Here is a 12,561-nt window from a genome sequence, read left to right on the forward strand (position 1 = left end):
TCGTGTGTCCTTAAGAGTGCGTCATGGAAATTAGGAAAAGGACACCGACCATAATGAAAAATGCAGAATAAGGATATTTCGGTGACCTTGACGCAGCCTTGCTCACAATGACGGGAGCCTTGTGGACTAAATTGCGATTAAAGCTCTTCTGGGGGGAGCCGAAACGCATTCTCTAGTTCTCTCTCGCTCTCCGTTTTTTTTGTGTGTGGATGCCCTTCTTTTATATTTATGTAACTCCCCCAGCAGACGTGCTTTGGTCGAAGCCTTGACTTTGTAAGTAGTGAGAAAACAACATTGATGAAATATTTGCAGCCGTGGTCTTGTTCCAAGGACTGCAAGCTAAGTACAAACGTATTGCCGCAACGTGAAGACAGGAGTAGTAATTAACAGGTTGAGAAAGTAGCAGCAGGTTAGTATTTTTATTTACTGCGTGCCAGAGCGTTCCTCTTCTTTCTTGTTATTGCTTGCTGCATAAAAGCGTGCAGATGTGCGTATGCACTGTCGTCTTCGTCTTCCTAGCAGTACGCACGTGGCAATATGCTCTGACCGAATAGTGTGACGGCCTATGCATGCAATGTTGCAATGTCTTTAAAGAAATGAAAGTGCTGATAAAATATCACCTGCGTGACCTTGCATGTGCAGTCCCTAAAGAACCATATAGCTAAGCAAAAAGCATCAGCTTAGCTTTTTTACCAAAATTCACTACATTAGGTCGGTGAAGGTGCGCTAAACATTGCTCCTGCATATTACAAATGTGCGTTCTGACTAGTTGCTCGGGCTGGCCACACTGCACCGTCACAGAGTTCACTGCGATTCAGATGCACTGTTAAAGAACGAGTATAACGCAACAGATCACTGCCGCAAAGAAAAAGAAAAAAAGCAGCGCCCGCGCTATCAGTAGCGGGCCGGAGCTAGCGTTAAACCGCATCTAGCCGGTCTGAGAGCGCGCCGGTGCCAGGAAGTCTCGTCGCCTAGACAACCTTGGCTGCCCGGTAGAGCTGCGTGCCGGGCGCACAGCGCGGGAAAGGGGTCGACATCGCCTTATATGTCACTGCGTGCGCTGGTGGAAAACCTTCCTGTGTGTGTGCGCGTGGTGCGCGTGGCTTCTCGGTCGGTAGAGTTTATTAGCCGGTGTTTAGTTTGAAATGTGCCTGCGCTCTTTGCTCCACCAGTGTGTTCTGTCAGTGCTGATTATTGCGAAGGTGCACCATCCTGAAGACTGGACCTGTGGATTCATATTGTGGAGCACTCGAAGTGTAATAGTAAGTACCGCTCTCACGTTATTCCGTTCAGCGCTTTGTTAACTGCGTGAGCATGAGAATAACGCCTTCAAACAATTTTGTTTTCAACTAGTTGATGACAAATCAGCATTTGTTTACTTTGCGAGAATAATTGTCCGAACTGTTTCACGGGGATGATGGCGAAGTGTGATTGTGGGCAAGTTTTTTTGTTTGTTTGTTTGGATTGTTTGGAGTACAAAGCAGAGTGAGCATGCGCCGCTGAGGTTCAGCGAAGAAATTGAACAGATTTTTGCGGTGCCCTTTGTTGGCAGCCGTTTTTAACGGGGCCCACTCGTGCTGCACATCAATTTTAGTTTACTAATTAATACATGTGTGGGGATGGCGCCTGTTAGCTCTAAGAATCAACCGTATGCAAGACGCATATGCTTGGGCATGTCGGTAGTTCATTAACTTTCTTTTTTTCTCTTATTGCACAAAAAGACCGAGAACAGAAAACAAGGGCGTGGTGTCCATGTCGTTGTTTTCGGTTCTTTTTCGTTTTGTGCGGTAACACTACCGTGATAACTCGGGTTGATGCATCGGGTGACAAAACAGCATACTGTTTCGCGTTAGGTGCGCCTCGCAAAGTTTGCCTACTTGCTAATACATTCAATTTCGTTAAATTTGTCTTCACCGGTATTTGCGTTCACTCGCCACGTAGCGTGACACTGCCGACAGCCGTGCCTATGTAGCGGATCGAGCACTGAAGCTGGACTTTAGTTGGAACAGACCTTTAGTCTGTGTGTGTGGTGGAATTGCCTACTTGAACACCACAAACGCTTGTTTGAACATAGCTGCTAACGTTCGAGCACATTTTATTCAGATTGTTGTTTCCATCATGTGTAACTTTCAAAATATTCTTGTTATTCAGAGTTTTATTGCCATCGCCTAGCTTTGGCGTTTAACTTCGCTAAGTACTTTAGATGTTAAAGGTATTTTCGCTATGGGAAGCGTATTATTAGTTTTTTGTTGCACAAAAACACTTTGATGTTATACAGACTGCACGGCATCTAAGCATGTGTAGCAGCCAAAGTGTAAAACTGGGCAGCATAATTATCTGGGAACACAACACGCACAGCCACTGAACAGCCTACGCTGCACCGGGAAGGAGTTATGGTTTCTTATCTTGGCAGCGTGATTCAAACAAATGGCCCTAATTTAGCAGTATGCAATTGTCATTGAGGGAAGGTAACAGGGTCACTTTATTCGACATTGCCCAGCCGATTTTGCGGCTATATGGCAAATGTGTCTGAAAAAAAAATCGTGCTGATTTAATGCACTGAAAACAGTGAAGTGCTTGAATATTTCGGAGAGAAAAAAATTTTTGGTCACGTGGTTGCCTTTCAAACTTTCCAGACTGTTGTTTGAGTGTTGTTTGTGAAAGAAAAAATATTTTACAAGTACCGCACCTTTTTTTCATACCAATTTCGGTACATGTTAAGTAAAGGGACTTATGTAAGGTGTTTCAAACTCGGCAATATTAATACAAATTTTCGGCCACATACGTCTGCAAGAGTTTAGCCAAAGTGAGTTATGTTTGCATTTTCTCATTACTATACTGCACTTTGTATGAATATATGAGCTGTGACTACTTACTTTACAGAAAAGATATTTTGATGAAAAGTTATTTTTAGACATCTTAAGCTGTTAACCTCTACGAGAAAAGATCACTCATTTCACAGAATTGTCATTTTTGTCCGTATTGAGACGCAATTTGCACCATGTGGTGGTCCAAATAAAAATCACCTTTTACCTAAATTGAAAGCCAATAAACAGTTCTTTGTATGTGACAAGTTTCATCATTACAATGTCTATTTCAAGGAATAAAATGTTTTTTTTTAATTTTCCCATCAACGGCAATGGGGAACTTCGAGGCGTCGGCTGCTGTATGACCACATGGCCAATGGGGAACTTGGAGCTTTAAAAATCATTTAGGGGCAAAGCTTTTGAGGCCGTGGGTCATTCCCTTCTCTGCAGTCGTACTAGTAATATGTAGCCACTTGATGAGTTGCACAATAGATAGCGTTAGTGGTTTTCACAGCATATACAAGAACAAAGTGATGATTCGTGGGGTGAATCGTTCGTCCGTACATTTGTGCTTTCGTCCGTTCGTCTGTGCATCCATCCGTCCGGGCTTCCATGTGTCGGTCTGTCCGTCAGTCCGTCCGTCTTTCTTTTCGTCCATACTGGTGTCAGACTGTCTGTCCATCAGTTTGTGCGTCCGGACGGACGAACGCTACGCCCCACTCATCATTATTCACTCCGTGGATATGCTGTGATCTTTTTCTCAAAACATAAATTGCTATGACAAAATTTAGCACATGAAAAGAACTGTTTATTTGCTTCGATTTAGGTACAAAGTATACTTTAATTCAACCACCACGTGGTGCAAGTTGCATCTCATTATAGACAAAACAATTATTTTGTGAAATTTGCGATTTTTCCTCGTAGATTTTGACAGCTTGAGAGGTCTAAAATGTTTTTTCCTCCAAATATACCTTATGTGGACTAAGCATTCAGTCCTCAGATATTCATTTGAAGTGCAGTATTGATATAGAAAAATTCAGATATAACACACTTAGGCTAAATTATTTTAGGCGTATGTGGTCGAAAAATGGTAATATTATTACTGAGCTTCAAACACTTTACCCAAGCCCTTCACTTAAGTTGTAGACCAAATTTGGCACGGAAAAAGATATACTTATGAAATAATTTTTTTCACAAACATACAGACGAGATTCCGTGAAGTTCAGGAAGCAGCCACGTGACCAATAAATTATGTCTGCGAAATATTCTAGCAGTTACCTTTTTTTAATGCAGTAAAATCAGTGCGATTTTTTTTTCGAATACATTTGCGGTGGTCACCAAAATGGCTGGGACGTCTGATGTGGAATGACCCAATAGCCAATTCTTCCATTATGTAATCGTGTCAATGTGAGCCAGTTAAAGAACACTAGTATCATTCGCATTTTAATACATAACTGTACAGTACTTAATTTTACAAATTACCTGCACTGAATACTTTCTCAATGCGCATACCGTCATGTATGCTCAGTGGCATTGTGCTTTTGTGCAATGCAGATAAAATATGTATATGTTGTTGCGCGTCGTACTGTATTCTTTTTAATAACTAATCGAATGAGTACCATGTATATCTGCAGAAATACACATGCAGCTGTGTTGATGCCTACTTAAGCATAAAACTTGACATTCACTTAAATTGGTCGTTGCATGCAGCTAATGGAACATTTTCAGCTTGGAGCAATACCTTTTTATTTGCCTGCCCAAGCAAGCTGAAAGAGTAAAGTAAAGTTCATATCTGCGGCACGAAAGGTATAGTGATTCTGCAACAGTGCACTTTTTATGGTGTTTATTGCTCAGCATACCTTTTCTAGCATTTCTCACTGCAGTGGAGGCGTCTGCTCGTTCTGTACCGCTGCAGAACGTCGGCGTAGGTTGTGATAAAATACTCTCCGTCTTCGGCATCGGGTCGTTGCGGCTCTACCCACCGCCTCACCGATACCTACAACGCAGAGAAGCAGCCACACTACGGCAGTTGCAAGTACAAGCCATATGGACCCCCGTCTGGACAAAGCACGTTTGCCCAGAGGTTTACACCACTAATGTATGCCAACACTACAAGAAGGCGCTAGCCACCCAGAGACACCTCCTCTGGGACTGTGCACCACCGCCGGGTAACCAAGAAGTAATGCCAACTGCCATAAGCAGCAAAGTCATCAGCCGAGAGCCAGGCAACTAAATAGACGTGGTCCAGCACGTGCTTAGCATCCTGGAATGCCAGCGGCCGAAAGCGGCGCCCCGACGGGTTTGACGCGAGTAGGTTGCTGCTCCGGGACGTCCGAGCACGCTAGTGTCTCGCTTTAATCCCCCTACCCCTTCCCCCTTTATGCCGGATCGTCAATAAAGTTGTTTCACTCACTCACTGCAGTGGAGCCCGATGCCACTGAATATGCTTGCTATGCACTCAATTTATTCTTACACATAAGAAAGCAGTTAGTTATGCATGGTGCACAGTGTATGTTGCACCCTTTGTGAAATTTCAGTCATTCTTCCTTGTGTATTTATTTTAGGTTTCCGGGATTGAATTTCCTGTACAGAAAGAACAGCTTCGCCCCACTTCTCTCGAAGGCACCAGTCATCTCAGCAGCTGAAGATGATTGTGCAAGCAGCAGTGACGAGTGGTTTTGCAGTTAGAAGTATATCAACACTGACATTACACATTAATACAACCCCAATTACACGACCTTGTTGAATGTTCTTTTTTTTAATGTCGAAATTTATACTGCGAGATGTAATTGGTTGTAACTGTGACTCCAGAAACTTGCTTACTCTTTCTACGTGTTTCCCGATGGAGGCGGAAATGGTGTAGGCCCGTGTCGTGTGCTCAGATTTGGGTGCACGTTAAAGAACCCCAGGTGGTCGAAATTTCCGGAGCCCTCCACTATGGCGTCTCTCATAATCATATGGTGGTTTTGGGACGTTAAACCCCACATATCAATCAATCTACGTGTTTCTTTTTCTTCTATTGTATAGATGTCAATCAAACGCCATACGTCTCAGTCGTTTGCCCGACTAGCGCAAATGTTTTGAAAAATGTGGAGATATATTGTATTGAAAACAATAAATTTTTAGTATAGAGTAAAAGAAACTTGGTCCCGTGACATATTTCAAAATTTTGCAGAATGCCATCACAGTCCTGTTTGTCAGATTTGCAGTTTTTCTATAATAAAGGCAGATGTAACATATGGGCTTAATTGTTTTTTGCTTCGGCATTATGTTTTGTTGGACCTTACGCTACAGGTTACTGCTTGCACTACTGTGGTGTGGTGTGGTGTGGTGTGTGGTGTGTGGTGTGTGGTGTGTGGTGTGTGTGTGTGTGTGTGTGTGTGTGTGTGTGTGTGTGTGTGTGTGTGTGTGTGTGTGTGTGTGTGTGTGTGTGTGTGTGTGTGTGTGTGTGTGTGTGTGTGTGTGTGTGTGTGTGTGTGTGTGTGTGTGTGTGTGTGTAAGTGCGTAAGTGCCTTCCGTGTCTTTGTCGTTTACGGCCCTGTCTACGTACACATATATACGCTGGTCTCATGCAGCTCATTCAAGACCATGACACCTTATTTTATCAGCTGCATGCGTGCAGGTGCCGTGGGTGACACCAGTATCTTCCTTCTTCCCTTTCAGCCGCAGAGAAGGTTCATATATGCTTGTCCCTGAGAACAATTGAGGCTTGGGCCAGTTGGTGATGCATATTTGATGGAATGAAGTGCTGTGAACGGCTCTCCTCAACACACAAGTCTGAGTGTCACCTCCTGTGTCTCTGCTTTTGTTGCTCGTTAATTGCGCTTCATTTGATCAAGTATGCTCATCTATATAACTGCCATCGTTTCAAGGGGGTTTTCAGTGTGCACCCCACTCGCATGGGTGTAGCTTCATCCAACACCCATAGTTTAGGGGTGTTCATAAACAACTATTAAAGTAGGGTGTAACGTTTCTTTACACCCTACGGTTTCAGGGTGTTTCTAAACACCTTATTGTTTAGGGTGTTCCTAAACACCCTAAAAGGGTGTTGCCCATGAGACAAAACAAGTACACCGTTATGGGTGTAAAAATTTTTAAAGTGTAGGACCATTCCTACGCCTACGTCATGCCCTCATTCTCTACGCGTGCGCCAGCAGAGGGGACGGGGAGCAGCTTTCATCTTGAAATTTGACCCATTTCCGCGGTGCATAGGAGTGTAAAAAGCAGACAGAATTCCACTTCACAGACTGGGATAAGTTCAGGAAGATAAGGATGGAAAGGGAACAAGATGGCCACAGACAAAGCTTGGAGCAGTGGGTCAAACAGATTAAAGATGACATCAAATCCGTCTCCTCCACCATTACCACACATTTTCCGGTTGAAAGAATAGATAGCCGGCTCGCTCATCTTCTTGGGGAAAAGCAAGCACTACTGAACCGTTGGAAGGGTCAGCGCCTGAACCGAAGACTGAGGAAGAAGATAGCTGAGGTAAACAGATCAGTCGAGGAACGTTGTCGCGCACTATCCAGGCAGCAATGGGACGAAATCTGCAACTCCGTCGATGGTCAGATGCGCAATGGCAAGACATGGAATATGTTAAAGCATCTCCTCAACGAAAACTCCACTAAAACAAATCAAAAGCATGTTATCGCTCGAATTTTGCATAAAGAGATAGGGCGCACTACAGAACAGCAAGTTGTGCAGCGGCTCGTGCATAAGTACCTCCCAATCAAAGAGGATTTGCACCACCAAGTAAACAGTACCAGGGCAGGCCCAATCCAGGTCTTGCAGGCGACTTTAACATCGAGGAGATCAGAAGAGCCTTGCATGGTCTCAACGGCAGGTCGGCCCCTGGCCCGGACGGTATATCAAACAAGGCCCTTCGTAACCTTGATGACGATTCAATTGAAACCCTGAAGGATATGATCAATGCAGCATGGAAAGAAGGCAGCGTGCCAGAGCAGTGGAAGCTGGCCAGGACGATCCTTATTCCTAAGCCAGGCAAGCCCCCTAACTTGGACAACATGAGGTCAATATCCTTGACATCATGTATCTGCAAGGTTGCAGAACATGCCATACTTCACAGGATAAACAAGTACTTGGAAGATGACGACATATATACACACAATATGGTTGGATTCAGGGCAGGGCTATCCACACAAGATGCATTGAAGCTTATCAAACACCAGGTCATCGACAACAAAACCAGAGACGTGAGAGCCATTCTGTGCCTAGATCTAGAAAAATCGTTTGACAACATCCACCACTCATTCATACTCGAAGCAATTTCCAAGCTTGGTCTGGGGAAAGCCTTCTATGACTACGTATGGTCCTTTCTTACAGATCGGAAAGCAGTGATAAAGATTGCAGATATCGAGACCGCAGCAATCGAACTTGAAGCAAGGGGCACGCCGCAAGGGGCAGTCATTTCACCAATGCTGTTCAACATTGCCATGATTGGACTGTCAAAGAAATTATCGATCATTGAAGGATTGAAGCACACCATCTACGCAGATGATAATACCATCTGGTGCACAGGTTGGAAGCGAGGGGCAGATTAAGAGCGCCCTGCAAGAGGCTATTGACACCGTAGAAGAGTACCTTCGTCCTTCTGGGCTCAAGTGCTGCTCGAGTAAGTCAGAACATTTACTATATCGGAGTGCACGCCGGGGACCGAAGCCCAGGGGATGGAAGCCGTTAAACCAGATAGACATCCACCTCCGTACAAATCAAGGGGATGCCATCCAGAGGGTCGACTCCATCAAAGTCCTGGGCATGCTGATAGAGTCTAGCGGCGCCAACAGCAAATCTATAGCCAAGTTAACTTGGAAAACAGACAGTGCGGTGCACCTCATACGCAGAGTGGCCAACAAAAGAAATGGGATCAAGGAAGACAACCTCATCAGGTTGATGCATGCGTTTGTTCTAAGCCACTTCACGTACGAGGCAGCAATGCACAACTGGTCAAGAGCAGAGTCCGAGACACTGAATGTGCTCCTCAGGAAAGTTATCAAGAAGGTCCTGGGCCTACCCATACATACCAGCACCAAGCGTCTGCTTGAGCTTGGCCTTCACAACATGCTCGAAGAAATAGCAGAAGCCCAAGAGAGAGAACAGTTTGCAAGGTTATCTACAACAAGGTCGGGGAGAATGATCCTGCAGGAGCTGGGCCAACACCCAATGGCAATAAGACGCAATTACAATGATATCCCCGACAACACCAGAGAGAATATCACGGTGTCTCCTATACCAGGAAACATGCATCCAGAACACAACGTTGGAAGAAGAGTAGCGAGGGCCAGGACTATACTTCGTCAAGTCTCAAACGAGGAATGAGGGGTCGTATTTGTTGACGCGGCTTCCTACGCCAATGGGAAAGCGTTTGTGGCAGTGGTGGTCGATGGGGCTGGCCATGTCGTCAACTCAGCGACGGTCAGGACGAAAGACCCAATCATTGCGGAACAGGTGGCCATCACCTTAGCACTCAAGATGGATATCATTGAAGTCGTCTACAGTGATTCCATGGCAGCACTACGGGCGTTCGCCAAGGGAACGGTCTCTGAACAAACGCTGAGAATACTGCAAGGCAAGAACATAACGCATCATCTTCTGAGTTGGTTCCCAGCTCACCTTGGGCAAATCAACGATTCCCCTCCCAATCTCAATGAAGCAGCACACGAGGTGGCGCGAAAACTTTCCAACCGCGCCTCCCCGGGGATGCGTTCTACCGGTGAAAGAGATAACTGAGAAATTCTTACAACATATAACAAGCTCGCTAAACATTTCTACCTGTCTAGAAGGATTTTCCCTCCACCTCACAAAAATCTAACCCGACCCCAAGCACTTACATTAAGGCTTTTGCAAACGCGGATGTACCCTACTTTGAAAATGTTACACATCATGTACCCTGACCTATACCAGAGTAATCTTTGTCCACATTGTGGGGAAATAGCTTCATTAGAACACATGCTCCGGCAGTGCGCCAAATTCGCTCATATATCGAACATCACCTCTGTCAGATGGGAGGCGGCAGTCCGCAGCTCGTCCTTGGCAGATCAGCTCTGGGCTGTCCACCAAGCCCGCGAGGTGGCTGAGGAGCTTGGCATCTCAGTCTCCACGTGGGAGCTGCCCGCAACACAGTGATCTGTGTTTTGGAGGACCAAATAAAAGTTTATCCAATCCAATCCGCGGCGCATAGCGTTGCAAAGTTTGGCAGACGTGATCATGAACGCCTCGTCTACGCATTGCGCTTCTCAGCTTAATATTGTCAAACCTGGTGAGTGGGCCTTTAAAGCAACGCAGCGCAGCGCACGCCTGCGAGTATATGGCAAGACCGGCGCCTGGCGTAGCAATGCCGGCGTGACTCAACGAAATGAACGCCGGCGAGCACGCGCACCACGTCATGTCGAAATGTATTGGCGCCTTGACTGTGGCATGTAGTCATGTTCTCACATGACACGCATCTCATGATTATCATGTTTGCACCAGTCACAAACTTCGTCATCCATTGACATCACGTAATACCAAAATATGGCATATGTTAAGCTAGCGAAACGGCCGTGAGCGCATCATCAGTGTGGCATGTAGTCATGTTGTTACATGACACGCATGTCATGATTATCATGTTTGGGTGTGTCATTAGCCTATGTCGTCCGTTCACGTTGCGTAATAACGAGTTTGGTACATGTGAAGTTTGGTACATGCGAAACGGCCGCGAGTGCATCATGAGCGTAGCATGTAGTCATGTTGTTACATGACACGCATCTCACGTTTATCATGTTTGCACCAGGATCATACTTTCACCATCTATCCACGTCCCGTAATACCAAAATTTGTATAAGTGATGCTAGCAAAACGGCCGCCAGCATATCATGAACATGGGATGTATTCATGTTGTTGCATGACACACATCTTACGATTATCATGTTGGTACCAGTCACATACTTTGTCATCCATTGACGTCACGTAAAACCAAATTTTTTATATGTGGAGCTAGCAACACGGCTGTGAGAGCATCATGAAGGGCCCAATATATTCTAATGTAGCGTTGACGTGCACGCACGCTGGGCACAGCGACGCTACGTTAGCAAAATGCGAGCACTCTATAGTCTGACGCCAGGTCCGACCAGTGTCCGTCGGCGCGGCCCGACGACAACCGGCACGAAATGCGACTTCCTGCGTTTCGCGCCGATGCCATATAGTAACAATACTCTATGCCGATGCGTTAACCAAACAACTCTGCGTGTTCATCTTTTCGGGACGCAGGGACACTGGACGCACTGAAACGCGCATGCGTCAAAGCATCGCAGCACGGCTCTCGCCTGGGAGTAAATAGCAGCACCAGTACCTGTCGTGGCAACGTCGGTGTGACGCGATGAAATGAACGCTGCCGAGCACGCGCACCACGTCACGTCGAAATGTATTGGCGCCTTGACTGTGGCATGTAGTCATGCTCTCATATGACACGCATGTCATGATTATTTTGTTTGCACCAGTCACATACCTTCGTCATCCATTGGCGTCACGTAATACCAAATTCGGCATATATGAAGGTAGCGAAGCGGCCGTGGGCGCATCACGAGTGTGGCATGTCGTCATGTTACATGACACGCATGTCGTGATTATTATGTTTGGATGTGTCATTTACCTATGTCGTCCGTTCGCGTCGTGTAATACCGAGTTTGGTACATGTGGAGCTTGCGAAATGGCTGCGAGCTCATCATGAGCGTAGCATGTAGTCCTGTTGCTACATGAGATGCATCTCATGTTTATCAAGCTTGCACCAGTCAGATACCTTCGTCATTCATTCACCTACCATAATACCAAATTTGGTAAATGTGACGCTAGCGAAACGGCCACGAGCGCATCCTGAGCGTGGCATTAGTGATGTTATTACATGACACGCATGTCATTATTTTCGTGTTAGCGCCTGTCGCTTGTGTTCGTCATTCAGTCATGTCATACCATACAAGTTGCAACATGCTATGTGAACAAAACCACCGCAAGAGCTGTAGAACCTTGAAATGTAAACATGACATTCATGACATAACTGTCATGATTTTCATGTTGTGACCAGTGAAATATGTTCTTACAATTATGTTATGCCATACAAAGTTTGGTGTCGATACCATTATTGAAACGGCCAGGAGAGCTAAAGGTCGTAGGCGGCTAGATAGATAGATAGATAGATAGATAGATAGATAGATAGATAGATAGATAGATAGATAGATAGATAGATAGATAGATAGATAGATAGATAGATAGATAGATAGATAGATAGATAGATAGATAGATAGATAGATAGATAGATAGATAGATAGATAGATAGATAGATAGATAGATAGATAGATAGATAGATAGATAGATAGATAGATAGATAGATAGATAGATAGATAGATAGATAGATAGATAGATAGATAGATAGATAGATAGATAGATAGATAGATACGCTCAAAGTCGCTGAAGTTCGCTAATAAATGCTTCGTATTTAAAAGTTTTGCAGGGCCCCTTTAAGGTTCAGCACACATGCACTCTTGCTCACTCTCGGGCGTTGCGTGCACCAGGACGTTGGCGCGTGAGCACTAAAATAAAACTGCTTAATATTGAAGAGCAAGTCGGATAGATCAGACGTGGAAAGGGCAGTCCGTGTAGACAGGTGCTATGTAACAAACATTTTTTTCGCCGATCGCAGACTGGAAGCTCCTTAGCAAAAAGAAGAACTTGCAGTACGTCCAGGGATAAAGACGCTTTACTG

The sequence above is a fragment of the Rhipicephalus microplus genome, chromosome 5, assembly GCF_043290135.1.
Source record: "Rhipicephalus microplus isolate Deutch F79 chromosome 5, USDA_Rmic, whole genome shotgun sequence".
Taxonomy (NCBI): domain Eukaryota; kingdom Metazoa; phylum Arthropoda; class Arachnida; order Ixodida; family Ixodidae; genus Rhipicephalus; species Rhipicephalus microplus.